The 13,378-nt window shown below is 43.9% G+C and overlaps 1 protein-coding gene across 1 annotated transcript in view; it reads left to right on the plus strand.

Annotated features, from left to right (window-relative positions):
* Positions 1–234: 234 nt before the first annotated feature.
* slc1a2b (solute carrier family 1 member 2b) overlaps positions 235–13,378 on the plus strand; it is a 33,763-nt gene continuing 20,619 nt past the window's right edge. The window contains exon 1 of the mRNA XM_049574553.1: positions 235–528. The gene's annotated coding sequence lies outside the window, so the exon portion shown is untranslated. The remainder of the gene's footprint in view (positions 529–13,378) is intronic.

The raw sequence follows: 13,378 nt of genomic DNA on the forward strand, positions 1-13,378 counted from the left end.
GGACGCTCTCTGTGGTGGACATCAAGCTATTTTCATTACACCTCCTCATGAGGAGGTTTCACATCAACTTAGACTGTGTTTTCAGAACAGGGTGTGTGTGTGTGTGTGTGTGTGTGTGTGTGTGTGTGTGAGTGTGTGAGAGAGTGTGTGAGAGAGTGGCCGAGGGAGAGAGGCAGAGAGAGAAAAAGAGCGAGATGGGTACGTTATAGGCTACATCTTCAACCAACGGGAGTTGGCATTCCCATGCTGAAGAGACAAAGAGGGGGGACACGGGCGGAGGTGGGTGGGGGAGTAAAGCGCCGAAGAGTGAGGTGAGGCAGAGCTCATTCAGTGGGAACGTTGAGCGGCGCAGCTCCTCGGATTGTACTCACAGAAAATCCCTCCGTTTGGTCTGAGAAGAAGCGCCTCCTGTCCTGGACCGCTGTGCGCTCTGCGGCTCGCTGTGGCTCACCACCTCTGACGCGGATACGAAAAGACCCTGCGAGGGGACAAGACCAAAAACTTCTTTCATCGTGGTTTTCAACAAAGGTAAGATGCTGCTTTTGTTTTTTGTTTTTTTTATTTCAGCTTGCAAACAGGGTCCATAAACGCGCAGTGGTGTGAGTGATGAGGAGATGCACGGCTTGTCTTGGTTGTCTTGCAGCTTAATTTGTTTTTTATCATCACAGGCAAATTAAAATTATTGCCTTAATCGATAAATCACTGCAGGTGCATTGGGGGTGCATGTTTGTAGGTAAACCATTAAAGAATACATAAAACAGCAGTTTGCAAATCTCCCTTAAATAACAAGTGACTTTATTGCTTTGTGAAACATTCATATTCTCACGGATTAATCCAACCTGCAGCGAATAGTCCCGGAGCGCAGCAGACCTCCAACAGTAATCATCACAGTGCAGAGCTGCATTTACTCACACCTCTCTTACTACCTCAGACGTGCATGCATCAAATAAAAGTGGAATTGATTTTGTCGTATCCACGTTACCCAAGTTAACCTTTATTCCCTGACAGTTACAGTTGCATCGCAGGGAACAATCAAAACGCAAACGAGCTGCGCGCTTGACATCAGCCGGAGGCAACACTCTGGTGTCACAGCTGTAGATATAACCTCTGTGACAAACATTTTTTTCTCCCCTCAAATCGCGTGTTTACTCGTGCCAAAAAGCAGCCTTGTACTAACTGAACCAAAGGGGCTGCCCTCGCCTTCCTCCAGCCAAACGCGCAACGTTTTCCTGTTGGATGTTTCCAAAGAAAAGGAAGTTGCTTTGCATGGAATTCAAACAAGTTATTCTACTTCATATATAGTTATATCCTTTTATAATGACCTTGTGGCAACTTTCTAAGTGCAATAAATCTTGGATGGACACCAGGTGCGACTGTATATAAGACTTTTGCGCTTCTGCGTTATGTAATTTGATAATCAGTCAACAAGTTAAAGGCTGAGTTCACAACCTATCTCTGGTGTCACCTATATGTTTTGTCCTGCTCTTATAGACTCACTAATACATACACAATTTGTGAACCTGCTTTATCTGATATAGGAAAGCGCACACATTGTGATTTGCACTGTTTTCTATAGTGCGTCTCTCCTTGAAAATGCTTGTAGCATATTGCAGTTGCACAGTGCTCGCTGTGGTTTTGCTTTATTATTTTTTTTTCCACGGTGAAAGCACTAAACATCAGCAGTTTTATTTTTTGCACACACCGAGGGAGAAACGCTCCTGGAAGGAAACAAAACGGAATGCCTATTACCTTACTATCGCCACCCACCTCCTGAGCCAATCGCTGCAGCCCTTTCCCCATTTCATATTAAAACGCGATCACACACACACAAACACACACACACAACCTACACTTGCACTACCGACACACAATTTTCCAGTAGCACCACCAATGTCACCATGGAAACCAACTCCCTTGGCACCCTCAGTTGATCGCCTTTAGCATTACTCTTGGCCTGTCACTTAAAAACGTGTACAGGTTGTGTTTGTGGATGAGTCTGTCAGCTGCATGTTGATGCATGAGACCTGGAGAGGAGGTGGTCCCTCCCTTCCTCCCTTCCCACCCTCCCTCCTTCTCCCTCCCTCTCAGTTGCACCTATGCTGGATGTAGGCCTATTGAATGTGCTCTGAGCCTGTGTGCTCATGTACTCATTCAGAAAGAGGGTATTATGCTTGCTGCAAAATTTCCTGTTTGGTCAGGCCCAACTGGCCACGTGGCTTGCTAGGAATAACCAGGTGAGAGGCAGCGGACCTGTTGAGCCAGATATGTTGCTCAGGAGGCTGGTTTCTGAATGCAACAGGGCAGAACATGCTATATATATTATATATATTATATATTATATATTATATGCTAAACTTAAAGGGTTTGCATCGTGTGATACTGGTGTGTGTGTGTTATGTTTTTTGTATTGCTAATTGCACATGGTCAGAGTGCTGGCATGGACTGGTTTGGTGTATATGTACGTATATAGTAAACAGTGTTTTGTTGGGAACCTGGAGGGTTGGTTTCAGTGGGTGGTTGTGGGTGTGTGCATGTGTAAATATATGAGCGAAGGCGTCTGAGGCAGGTTGATTCATAGGTTTACTTTTTCCCACTTTGTTTGTACTGGTGGTTTTTAAGTGAGATGTTCAACGTCTAAGTCTCTCCCTCTCCCTCTCCTTTCTCTCCTTGGGCCTTGAGATAATTGTATCTATTGGACGCTAACTGTGATGGACACGTTATCTTCCACTGGTGGTCGTGCTGAGAGGAACTGTCTGTACCATGTGCATTTTGTGCATTGGGTGATCTGAAGAAGCCTCGGCCTTCAGTGTAATTGCCGGGAGAATCTGTAAAGGAAAGTGTCCATGCAGCTAATGCGTTTTGTCCTTTCCCCGGAGGACGCTCTCTAAACTACTGTACTGTGGCATTTGCTGCCTTACATGAATGAGCACAACAGACATTCAAGGCGAGCTCACACATGCTGAAAGGCAGGATGAGTCATTTAATATATACATGCATGTCCTGAATCTGTGGGGGGTGGATTTTCTTTTTATTTAATAAGTGAAGGTATGTGTTTACCATGTGCGAGTGTGTTGCGTTCTGCACATGCAGCCATAACAACCAGTTCACATAAGTGAGAATTCACATCCATGGAAGTCTGTTTGGGCACATTATGCACATATTTAGCATTTGTTTACAGAGGAGATCATTAGTGTAAGTGAATTTATGCAGAGACTTTTATCTTGGAGTGCTCCATTAATCCTTTTTACCTGTGTCTGTCGGAAAATAATAGAAAACAAATGATTTCCTGGATGTTAATGGTTTCCATATGCTGCTCTAGGAAACATATTCTGTTTATTATTCCTTTTATTTTATGCAATTATTGTTGTTTGGAAAGGCTGCAGGAATCAAAATAAAGGCTGCATCATATGGAATTCTGCCTCATTAAGGAAACACCTCTTGGATATGGCCACTGGTGGACAAAAAATTACATTCATTGTGTGATATTCATATTAAGCTGTGTTTCTCAGCAGTTTTTTCTTTGACAGTTAATGATTGTAAGTCCAACATGGAGTCACAAGGGTGTCAAAATTCTCTGAGCATGAATTCATCCAAGTAATCATGCATGCAGACACGCACAAGACAACACACTGAGGCACTCACTCATTCACTCATTCACTCCCCCACGTCCAGACAAATCCTGCGGCATCGCTGATCTGTCCCCGGGAGAGATCCAGTCAAAATCATATTTCTCCGAATCTGTTATGTTTGCCATCTGTGAGGACGTTACTTTAATTAGGGTAGACATTGCTTGGGGTGCACAGGGCAGAGTGGGTGTTTGTGTGAACATGTGGGTTTGTTAGTTGTGTTTAATATGGGCTGTTCTACTATGAGGCACACACACACACACACACACACAGGTTGGGGGAGGGGGTTGTGGAGATATGAGAGGCTTGGTTAGATAATACAGAAAGGAAAAGGAAGTAACAGCACACCAGTAAAAAAAAAAAAAAAGAAATCAATATGCTAAGTGATAGCTTCTTCATTGACTCTGCTTTAACTGTGGGAATTAAATTTTTACTAATCAATCTGAACCGTTTTATGGATTGATTTAAGTAGCCGGCTGTGCTTGAGAATTAATAAGAGGAGAATCTACTGGGTGGATTTGTCTGTAGACTGGGAATGGTTTGACCAGATGGCAAATGAGCCATCACCAGTAAGCAGGCATGAACTGAGGACAAGAAAACTGCACTGACACCGCAGAGTAAGCTGAAAGATTAATTGAATCCTATAGGATGTTCATATGCAGTGGGTAGAATGGGATGCTATGGTCTTGTTCTCACAGCCAGAATTAGTTATATTTTTATGTAACGCCTGACAACACAGAAAACAAGCAGGCAGCAGGCAGTGCTGGCCTATTTTCCTTTTGCTGCCTTCGTATTTTGTGCAGTGCTCCACCATAATGTCCTTCAGTGCAGTTTAGCGCCTGAGAAAAACAATAAAACCCAAGAACAATGTGGAAACGCTTCAGTTTCTGCCAGACAAACTGAGATTTTACACTGCCAGAAGTGTGAGATAGAGTGGGAGAGTGGCTTTAATATGTGGGAGTGACAGAAGGAGAAAAAAGGGGAGGACAGACAGTAAAATATAGAACTCTTTCTTTGGTGGAGGGGAGATAAATGGCCAAATGATGGAGTGACTAAGCAGTGTGGACGGTGGGGTTGTCCCCCTCCCGAAAACATTTCCTCAGCGCTGCCCATGCACGAGGACATAAAAAGGGCTGCACACGCAGCCTGAAGATGGAGCATATGTTACCTGTCTGTGGCTAGCCAAGTCAAACCTCTCTCTCTCTCTCTCGCTGCTGCTTCTGCTTGGAAAAGCTGCGGAGAGAGTGAGAAAAAGTGATAAAGATAGAGAGTGAGAAAACGGAGGAGGGGGAACAAGCTGGGAAAATTAAAGGAATGAAAGAAAGAGGAAGAGAAAAGGACAGTAGAGCTGGAAATAAAAAAGAGGGAGGAGAGGAAACAGGTGAAATAGACACCGGGATTCAGACATCCCCAGAGATGTGTGTGTGTGTGTGTGTGTGTGTGTGTGTGTGTGTGGCTGTGGGTCTCCATTCATGGTGCTCCTCTGTGGTCTTGCTGGCAGTCTGTGGCATCTAGTGCTTGAGTAATCCTCCTGGGAACACGCTGAAGCTGCCAAAGTACCATCCAGCTCCTCTTTTCACTCTTTACCACCCTCATGCTCGTCTATCTCTGTCTCTCTTTTTCTCGCTTTCTCAATACTCCTCTTTCTCTCCCCTTAGCTGTTTCTTTCATTTCAGCCCTTCCTAATTGCCCAAATATCATCCAGTTTCATTTGTCTCTGCACTTGATTTTCCCTGTTTGCCCGCTCTCTTGCTTTTCAGGGCCTTGAATTGCGATTCATCTCCTCCTCGTCACTTTATTCCTGATGTGAATCTTCCTGATATGTGGGATACATGCTCTTTTTTTTCGTTCCTTTTTTAGTCTTGCCTATAGAATCAGTGTTTCGGTTCTCAGAGAGCAGAACAGAGCGAGGCCTTTCCCATGGGTTGACAAAACAAAGAGCCTGGCTCCCTTCACTTCTGTATGACTGCACAGGAACAGAAACAGAGGCATTCACCAGCGAGTCTGCTGCTGGGCGGCTAAACGATAGATCTCCACTAGCTATGGTCGAGGCATTTCTTTGGTTTCGCTATGAGAGGGCAGCGATCATTAAACTGCCCATATAGTCTGTTTAAGAGACAGAATGTATCCTCCAAAAGTGGAAACATGTGTTGGGCATGTGGGAAAAAATATGTTGAATACAGATGAAGATTTAGTCAAGTTTAGTTTACTTTATTGGTGCTGTCAGGAACTTGCTTTGTTGAGCACACACAACACAGCATTTTATTTTAACAATCACGAAATCAAACAAGAAAGAAAGCTAAGAAAATAAGCCAAAACCGAAATCTACATAAAGTTTTCTATTATTTGAGCTTTGCAATCAATTTGTTTTATATTGGTTGTTTTATTAAAATATCTGATTCTGAAATGAATTTAATTTTAACTAAATATTGTTTCAACTTTCTAGTACTTTATAGCATTCTGTGTAAAAGTGAATTTGAGATATAAGAGGCTCTGCAGCCAGTTCAAAGACTGTGTGGGAATTTTTCGTTTGGTCTCATCTGGTGGACACAGGTCAAAAGTCATGGTCCAAGTGTCCCACATGTGTATTATTATTCTATCAAGTTCACAGGTTGAACAAATGCCATACCTGCCACGTGTAAGATAAGAGAGTTTGGCAAATATCCTTTAACACACAAATAACTTCCTCTCACACGTGGACTCACTTGATCTGGTTAATCGCGGTCTGTTCCTGCTCCAATTTAAATGATTCAATCAGTGGTTTTCATTTCTTCCTCTCAAAAGGACTCGACACAATTAATATCACATTAGCACATTAGCATTTACATACTGGGCGTGGGGCCCCGGAGGGGATTGAGTCGGTGTTTACTGTGGTACAGTGAAGGCCTCATCTCACCCACCCCATCGCCACGGCCACTGTCCTCCTCCTTCCTGTAAAACTGCCCTCCAACCACCCACATCCCATTGGCACCTGCTACATTGGAATTCAGGTCAGCAAGGGGAGTCACGAAATTGCTCTGGGAGTGATTGGAAAAGGGACGAGGGGCTGAACACGGAGCAGGGGGGAGGTGGGGTCTTGTTTTTTTTTTTTTTTCCACTTGGCACCAGCGACCATGCCGTTGAGAACAATCGGCCCATTGTGCTGCAACAAAAGAGTCATAATTAAAGCGCATTAAGAGATTCGTTCAAAACAAATAAGACTTCATCTGACTGTCACAAGATGCAGTCTGACAGATTCACATTGGTCATCACGTGGAGCTACTTTTGATTTTTGCCATTGCTCCCTCAACCTTAATATCTTAATATAAGTCAATAAATCAGAAAGCTAGTTCACTTTTCCTTAACATTTAAGGGATATTTATTATTTTACAAATGTTTCTTTTTAACTTGTTTTGAGTTGTTTGAAAAAAATAATTGTCTCCTGTAGGAGTTAGCTGCCTCACCCTTCATATAGCCTTCCTTTCTAGAGTAAAGCTTTCATGACAGTTTCATAATGAGGATAATGGGAGGATCAGCAAATGGGGAATAAAGAGGAAGAGGATTTGATGATGCTTAGAGTTTCCATATGGTGACAAAGATGTTGCGAGATATCATTTTCACATTTGATCCCCCTGCCATTAGCCGAAGTCGGACAGAAAAAAAAAACCAATGTAAAAAAAGTTAATCTGAGTAAAAACTGGTGTCATTGCCCACTTCACCCACTACCCCTCCCCACCTCACCCACCTTCCTCTTCCTTTACCCCTTTTTACTATTCCACAAATCCTCAATTAAGTGCGTAATGGGCCTCTGAGGCAGGTTTGTGTGCCTCTTTGTTCAACTCTGGGGGATCGGCCGGCATTAATGTTCCTCTTGAGTATGTAAATAGCCCGAGCTGTGGGAGCGCAGACCAGAGCTGCCACTTGTCCGCTTAATCGCGGAGAGCTCCATCACTTTCCGACATTTTGGGGAGCCAAAGCGGGACATGCATGAGAACTCCAGCACCAAATACAATGCCCACACTCTGAGGAGTAACCTCAGCACCCATGTCCGCCTCCCACTTCTTCCGGAATAAACCCCCTTTTGCTCTCTCTCCCTCGGGACCCTTTACCCCTCAACCCCTCTACCCCCAAAAACGTCCCCTCACCCCTCCTACTCCGTGGATCCCTGACCAATCCCTCCCTCTGCATGGGTGCTGCTCCCCCACCGCTCAGCCTATCCCATCCCGGCGAGCCCAACTGATAGACCCGACAGTCTAGTTTTGTTTACCTCACCCACTTGTCCAGCGGAACACACAACAATCCCCTTCATTGCATGTTTGTCAGCCCCCTTTTCAGAACTAAAAGAGGAGAGAGAGAGGAGGGGGGGGGGTTACAAAAACAAAAACGAAGGAAACAATTAAGTTGCCCCTCCTCCCCATGAACCCTGTGCTAGCGGTTTCCCAGCTCTAGATTCTGTGAACTAACTTTGAGGCCTGTAAAGTGGCCCATTATTCTAGTAGGGGTGGCGTGTTCCAAGAGCGGCTTGCCTCAATGGCTGATGAACACAGTGAGGGTTTTGTTTGAAGGTTTTGGCTCACCACATTATGCACTGGTTAATTAGGAGCTGCATCTATCTATCTATCTATCTATCTATCTATCTATCTATCTATCTATCTATCTATCTATCCGTCCGTCCGTCCGTCCATCCATCCATGTGTGTTTGGAACATTTAAGTGTTACCGATTTCTGTATGTACAACCTTGTGAGGCAGCTGGATTCGTGATTTGCTACATAGCCCTTCCCGAATAGCTCCCATGGTGGAAACGTTATTGCCAGATCTCTATCGGTGGACACATTTATAACATAGCATGGTATATACCATCATATTGCCCAACCCTACCTACCTACATCTGAAAAAGAGATAAGATCATAAATATTGTCCAAGTCTAGTGTCAGGTTGAATTATTTCTGATCTATACTGTCTCTATACACACTGTGCAGAATCCCTTTTGTATCCAGATGGATCCTGACATCACTGGGAATCCTGGCTCCTCTTATAATAGTAGAGGATTACAGCGAACCAGGATTTCGGGGAATTTGTGTTGTATGCCTTAAATCTCGACTGAAGTGGGGGTTTACCATCCTCTGAGCGTGCTAAGATGAGTGTGCGCTGGGGGATTTGGCTGCGACTGGGATCAAACAGTGGAAATGTGTTGAAAATGCTTTCGCCCAGAGGTTCTGATCATGATTGACTGTGACTATAGGCGGGCTGTCATAATTAGGCAGTGGAAAAAGCCTAAGCGGGTGCGTTCGCTCTCAATGGCATTCCAGTGCTGCGTTTGACTGAAGAAATGTTTACATAGTTTGACAAAGTATGCAGTGAATAGTGACGTGGAAAGAAAACAATGAGCTGAGGAGCAGCAGGAGTCCCTCTGGGGCTTTTCACGTGTAACAGCAGTCGGTAATAGGCAACGGTTAGCTCTTTATTTTCACAGCATTTGAAGGATATGAGAAAAAGAGCTCCTGGCTCATGTGTATACATGATGTGGTCCTGAAAGAACAGTGTCAGGGAGGTGGTACTGAAAGGAAAGCAGGCTTGCAGTGTGTAGCTTACAGCACAGGCTCAAGTTTTGCTTTTCTAAAAGGGTAAAAAAAAGTGACTGATCACAAACCAAACACATATTTTAATCTCTCTTTGTAGATTCATTGTATAATATCTGTATAAATCCTGTTTGCTGCACTAAAACAGATAAGCTCACACCAGGTTTTTGCCGAGAAAAAAAGGACCCTGGTTCCAGATATGGGCCTCTGCTGAAAATGTGTTGTCTGTCAGACATGCATATCACATGAGGGCACTCTTTTAGTTCCTGCAGTATGTTGTGACAGCATTGATATGTCACATATATGCACACATGAAAGAGAAGGACGAGGGAAAACCGAGAGGAAAGGAAGACGGTGACAGACAGAGTGTGATGAGAAAGAGAAATGCATACTGTAGAATGAGAGAGTAAGAGACTGTCAGCTCTTTCACACTTCCCCGCTTTCCTGATATGTTTCCCCATTGTATTCTGGTCATCTTTGATGTGATGTGTTTTTCTTCAGTGCAGATACACGTACAAGGAGTGTGTTACAATCAGAAAAAAAACCACAACACATACAGGGACCCTATAGAAATGTGCGTACGATAGCATCACCGTATAGACCATGTCTACATATGTTTCAGGATAATTGCATGCCATCCAGCCAGCAGATACCATATGGTACATTTCCTAAAAGCACAAGAATAATTCACACCAAGAGATACGGTATGAAATAAGTTGTCATGTATGTCTAGGAATTTCTGTTGCTTGAATAAAGAGCGGCTGGTGCAATATATGGCTGCAAGAGCTACAGTATGCAGTTACTACTGTATATATTTTGTCTATAATGAACTGCACTGGGTACAGAACATTTTTAGCAAGACATCTAAGAAGGAAGTATGAGCCTGAAAACTTAAAAAGTGACTTTCCTTATTGACTTTAGCATTTTTAGTAATCCTACAGAGCCTCCACTTTGTCTTGTTTTAGACATGAACTAACCACATTTATATAATATGACTACTTTGAAGCAGCAAATGCGTTTCGAGGGAAACATAATGCTGAGGAAATTACGTTTTTTTATCAACATAACGAGGAAATGTTGCTCATTAACGTCTCTCAAAAATGTTATGTATCAGTAAAATCTTCACTGACAACCTACTTCAGTTGTTCTCTGCCAAAATAGGTAATCTGCAATACACTATCCACTCAAAATCACGATCTTTCCCCAACCTTAACCGAAGTGTATTTGTTGCCTACACCTAACAGGAGTCTGGACAAGAACCTGAAGTTCTGGTTTCAAGGTTCTGTGCACTTTATATGTCCGCCACCCACCCTAACCACCTCTTTCAGAATCCTATGCAGTACATGACGTAGTGTTTCATTATTTGAAATGAAAATTGTCTCTGAACAAAATCCAGGCAGCTGCAACACCATAATTAAGACAGCAGTTAAAGTCATAATTTCTTGGAGATAGGTACCCTATAACCACTGACAAATTTAAATTGAATAGCAGCCTTTATGACTTGGTGAGTCATGTGTGAGAAATGTATATGTATGAGTGTGTTTGTGTGGTCATTTGGCTTAGCTGGCTGATGTAATGAGCTATGTGTGTGTGCAGGAATGCCCTTTCTGTCATCACTGCGGGGTGGTGTGAGGAGAGCGGGGCATGGCCGCTGCTGCAGGCTGTGCTCAGTCCCTACAGACTCCAGTGTTTAATTAGTGAGAGAACATCCATCCTCCTTAGCTCTCTTATTGGCAAATCCTGAGTGACACTGTAACCCTCTCACCCCGCCTCGAAAACCACGGGACTGGACCAGCTAAGATTTATGACCACAGACGACAGTGTGTACGTGTGCATGTGTGTGTGTGTCTTGCATTTTGTACTCACACAAATGTGAGCGAGAAGAGGGTATCATCTACGTACATTTAAATTTGAGAGTGTGGCAGGTGAGCTTAGTGATGTATGAAATGTGGTTTGTGCACTAATCCCATTTCACAGGGCCAGCTGCCCAACACAGATGTCAGCTCTTCACGTATCCACAGATAACCTGATAACACAGACGCCCTTAATATACTGTATTTGTAGCGACATGCTCCATCTCACCTCTCCGCTTCTCCGCTTCACAATTAATTGCTTTAATCTGGCCTTTTTCTAACCCTGTCTCTCCACCGTCTCTTATTTTCTCATCTGTTTACCATTCCATTCCTTTGTCTCCATCCTTACCTTCATCGGCCACACCTTTCTTTTTCCACCCTCCCCCTTTTTTCCCTTCCCCTTCCCCCATACATTGTTACACATCTATCTTTATATGGCGTTCCTACCGTTTCACCCCTCCCACCTCTCCCTCTGCCTCTGTCATCCCCCTCTCAGCAATGTAGCGGGTATACCATAGCCATGGTTGTAGTAGGGGGTGGGGTGGTCCTGCCTTACTGGCAGTTTTAATGAGCTCCTGTGGGGATCGGACCGCAGCCATCAAAAGCTGCGTGCTGCTATATAGCCAGCTCTGTTAAACAGATGCGCCTTTGCTAATGATAGTAGCATCGCTTCATATGCAGCAGGCAGCTATAGGAGAAAAGAAATGAGTGTTGTCTACAGTAGGTGTGTAGCCCCTCATTGAACAGAGGAGGTCGCGGCGACGTGCAGCGGGAAAATCTCACATGACTATGGATGATCTTCTTTTCTCTGCTGACCTTTCATCTGTGCGGCTTTGGGCAAAAGATGGGGGCTGGGAGAGGGGAGTAACAAAATCCTTTTGGTTGCAGCTTTTAATAGCATGACTGAAAACATAGCATGAAAGTTAAGACTCTTAAAAAATGAAGGAGGAAAGACTGTCAGTTAAACAGAAAAAAAAGAGGAGACCTAAATGTGGAGGCGGAGAGGAAAAGACATGTGGGGCCGAGCGCTGGTGTATGATTGAGAGCCCAACTGTAGCTCCGTCTGTGAAGTGTGTTGTGGTTGGATTGGATGCCATCAAACTAAATCTATCTGCAGATATTATCCAGATGAATGGGAATCACCCGATTCAGCCCTATGACAACCAATCCCCAGCATAATGGGTTGTTAGCACATAATTGCAGTGGAGCTGGTCACATCTAAGAGACCTATGCAGACTACAACACTAGCCTCAGGATTCCCAGAGGCTCTCTCTAATGACTGCCTCATTATGGACACAAAGAGTTGTGCCAAACAAAGGGAAACCTGAGAGGATGCTGAGAGACAGGCACGTACAGTATGGTACAATCATGCCTTGCCAGAATTTGGATGCACCCTGATTGTAAAATAGAAAGCTATAAATGGAAAATGTGATGAAAGCATAAAAATAAAAACAGGAGTTACAGCTGTTGCTGACAATGTGAGACATATTTGACGAATTGCCGCAAGTGATGGACAGTAACCAAAAAGGAGATTTGTTCTCTTCAGTAGAACTGTCACAGAAAAACACAGAGACACAGACATTTGCCAAATAAGGAGGATTTGCTCTCAGAGGTCAATGTTTGTGTATGTGATCTCCTTCTGTCTGCAGTTTGTAGAATCGTGTGACCTGCCACTAATTGCCAGTGTTATGTATGACTTGAGAGGACTCTTGGTAGCTTAAGTACTGGAATGCTGCATGTTAACCTCATGATCATCTCTAGGATCAGTTATCGTAAAAGCAGCTCCTGCAGCACCACAGCTCAGATCAACCTGAGCTGAGGCCTGATGCTGAGCGACAACGCAACAGCGTGGCCGGCTACATTACAGCTGAGTCACAGGTGAAGTGTTGCTCAAGCGCACGTTAACAAAGTTACGTCGTTAGGGACTTGTGTGTGTCTGCTACTTGCCACAAAGCATCTCGACTGTCATCTAAAGTTTGTATTTGGTCAAAAATATCTATAGTTTTGATTGTCTGAGCCCCATTTAAACATCACACCCATTGCATACCCGTGTTTTTGCCGCAATGGGCCTAAGGCTAGCATAGCATTAGCTAACTAACTAAGCTAAATAACACAGTACCACAGCTACAAACAAAAACATATAATGGGTTGACACCGAATCATTGGAGCGCTGAAAAAAGTTGAGCCCAGCTTCACTTTTGTGAAGATTTGTAATGTGTCACATGTGTCAGCAGTGACAAACATTGGGTGTCAGTTTGTAGCTTCATGTCACCGGCTTTTGTTGAAAATGGTCTCACTCCAAAGTCACCGAAATCCGGCTCTTGGGCAGAGACTTGCGGT

This window comes from Epinephelus fuscoguttatus, linkage group LG4 (genome assembly GCF_011397635.1).
Source record: "Epinephelus fuscoguttatus linkage group LG4, E.fuscoguttatus.final_Chr_v1".
NCBI lineage: Eukaryota > Metazoa > Chordata > Actinopteri > Perciformes > Serranidae > Epinephelus > Epinephelus fuscoguttatus.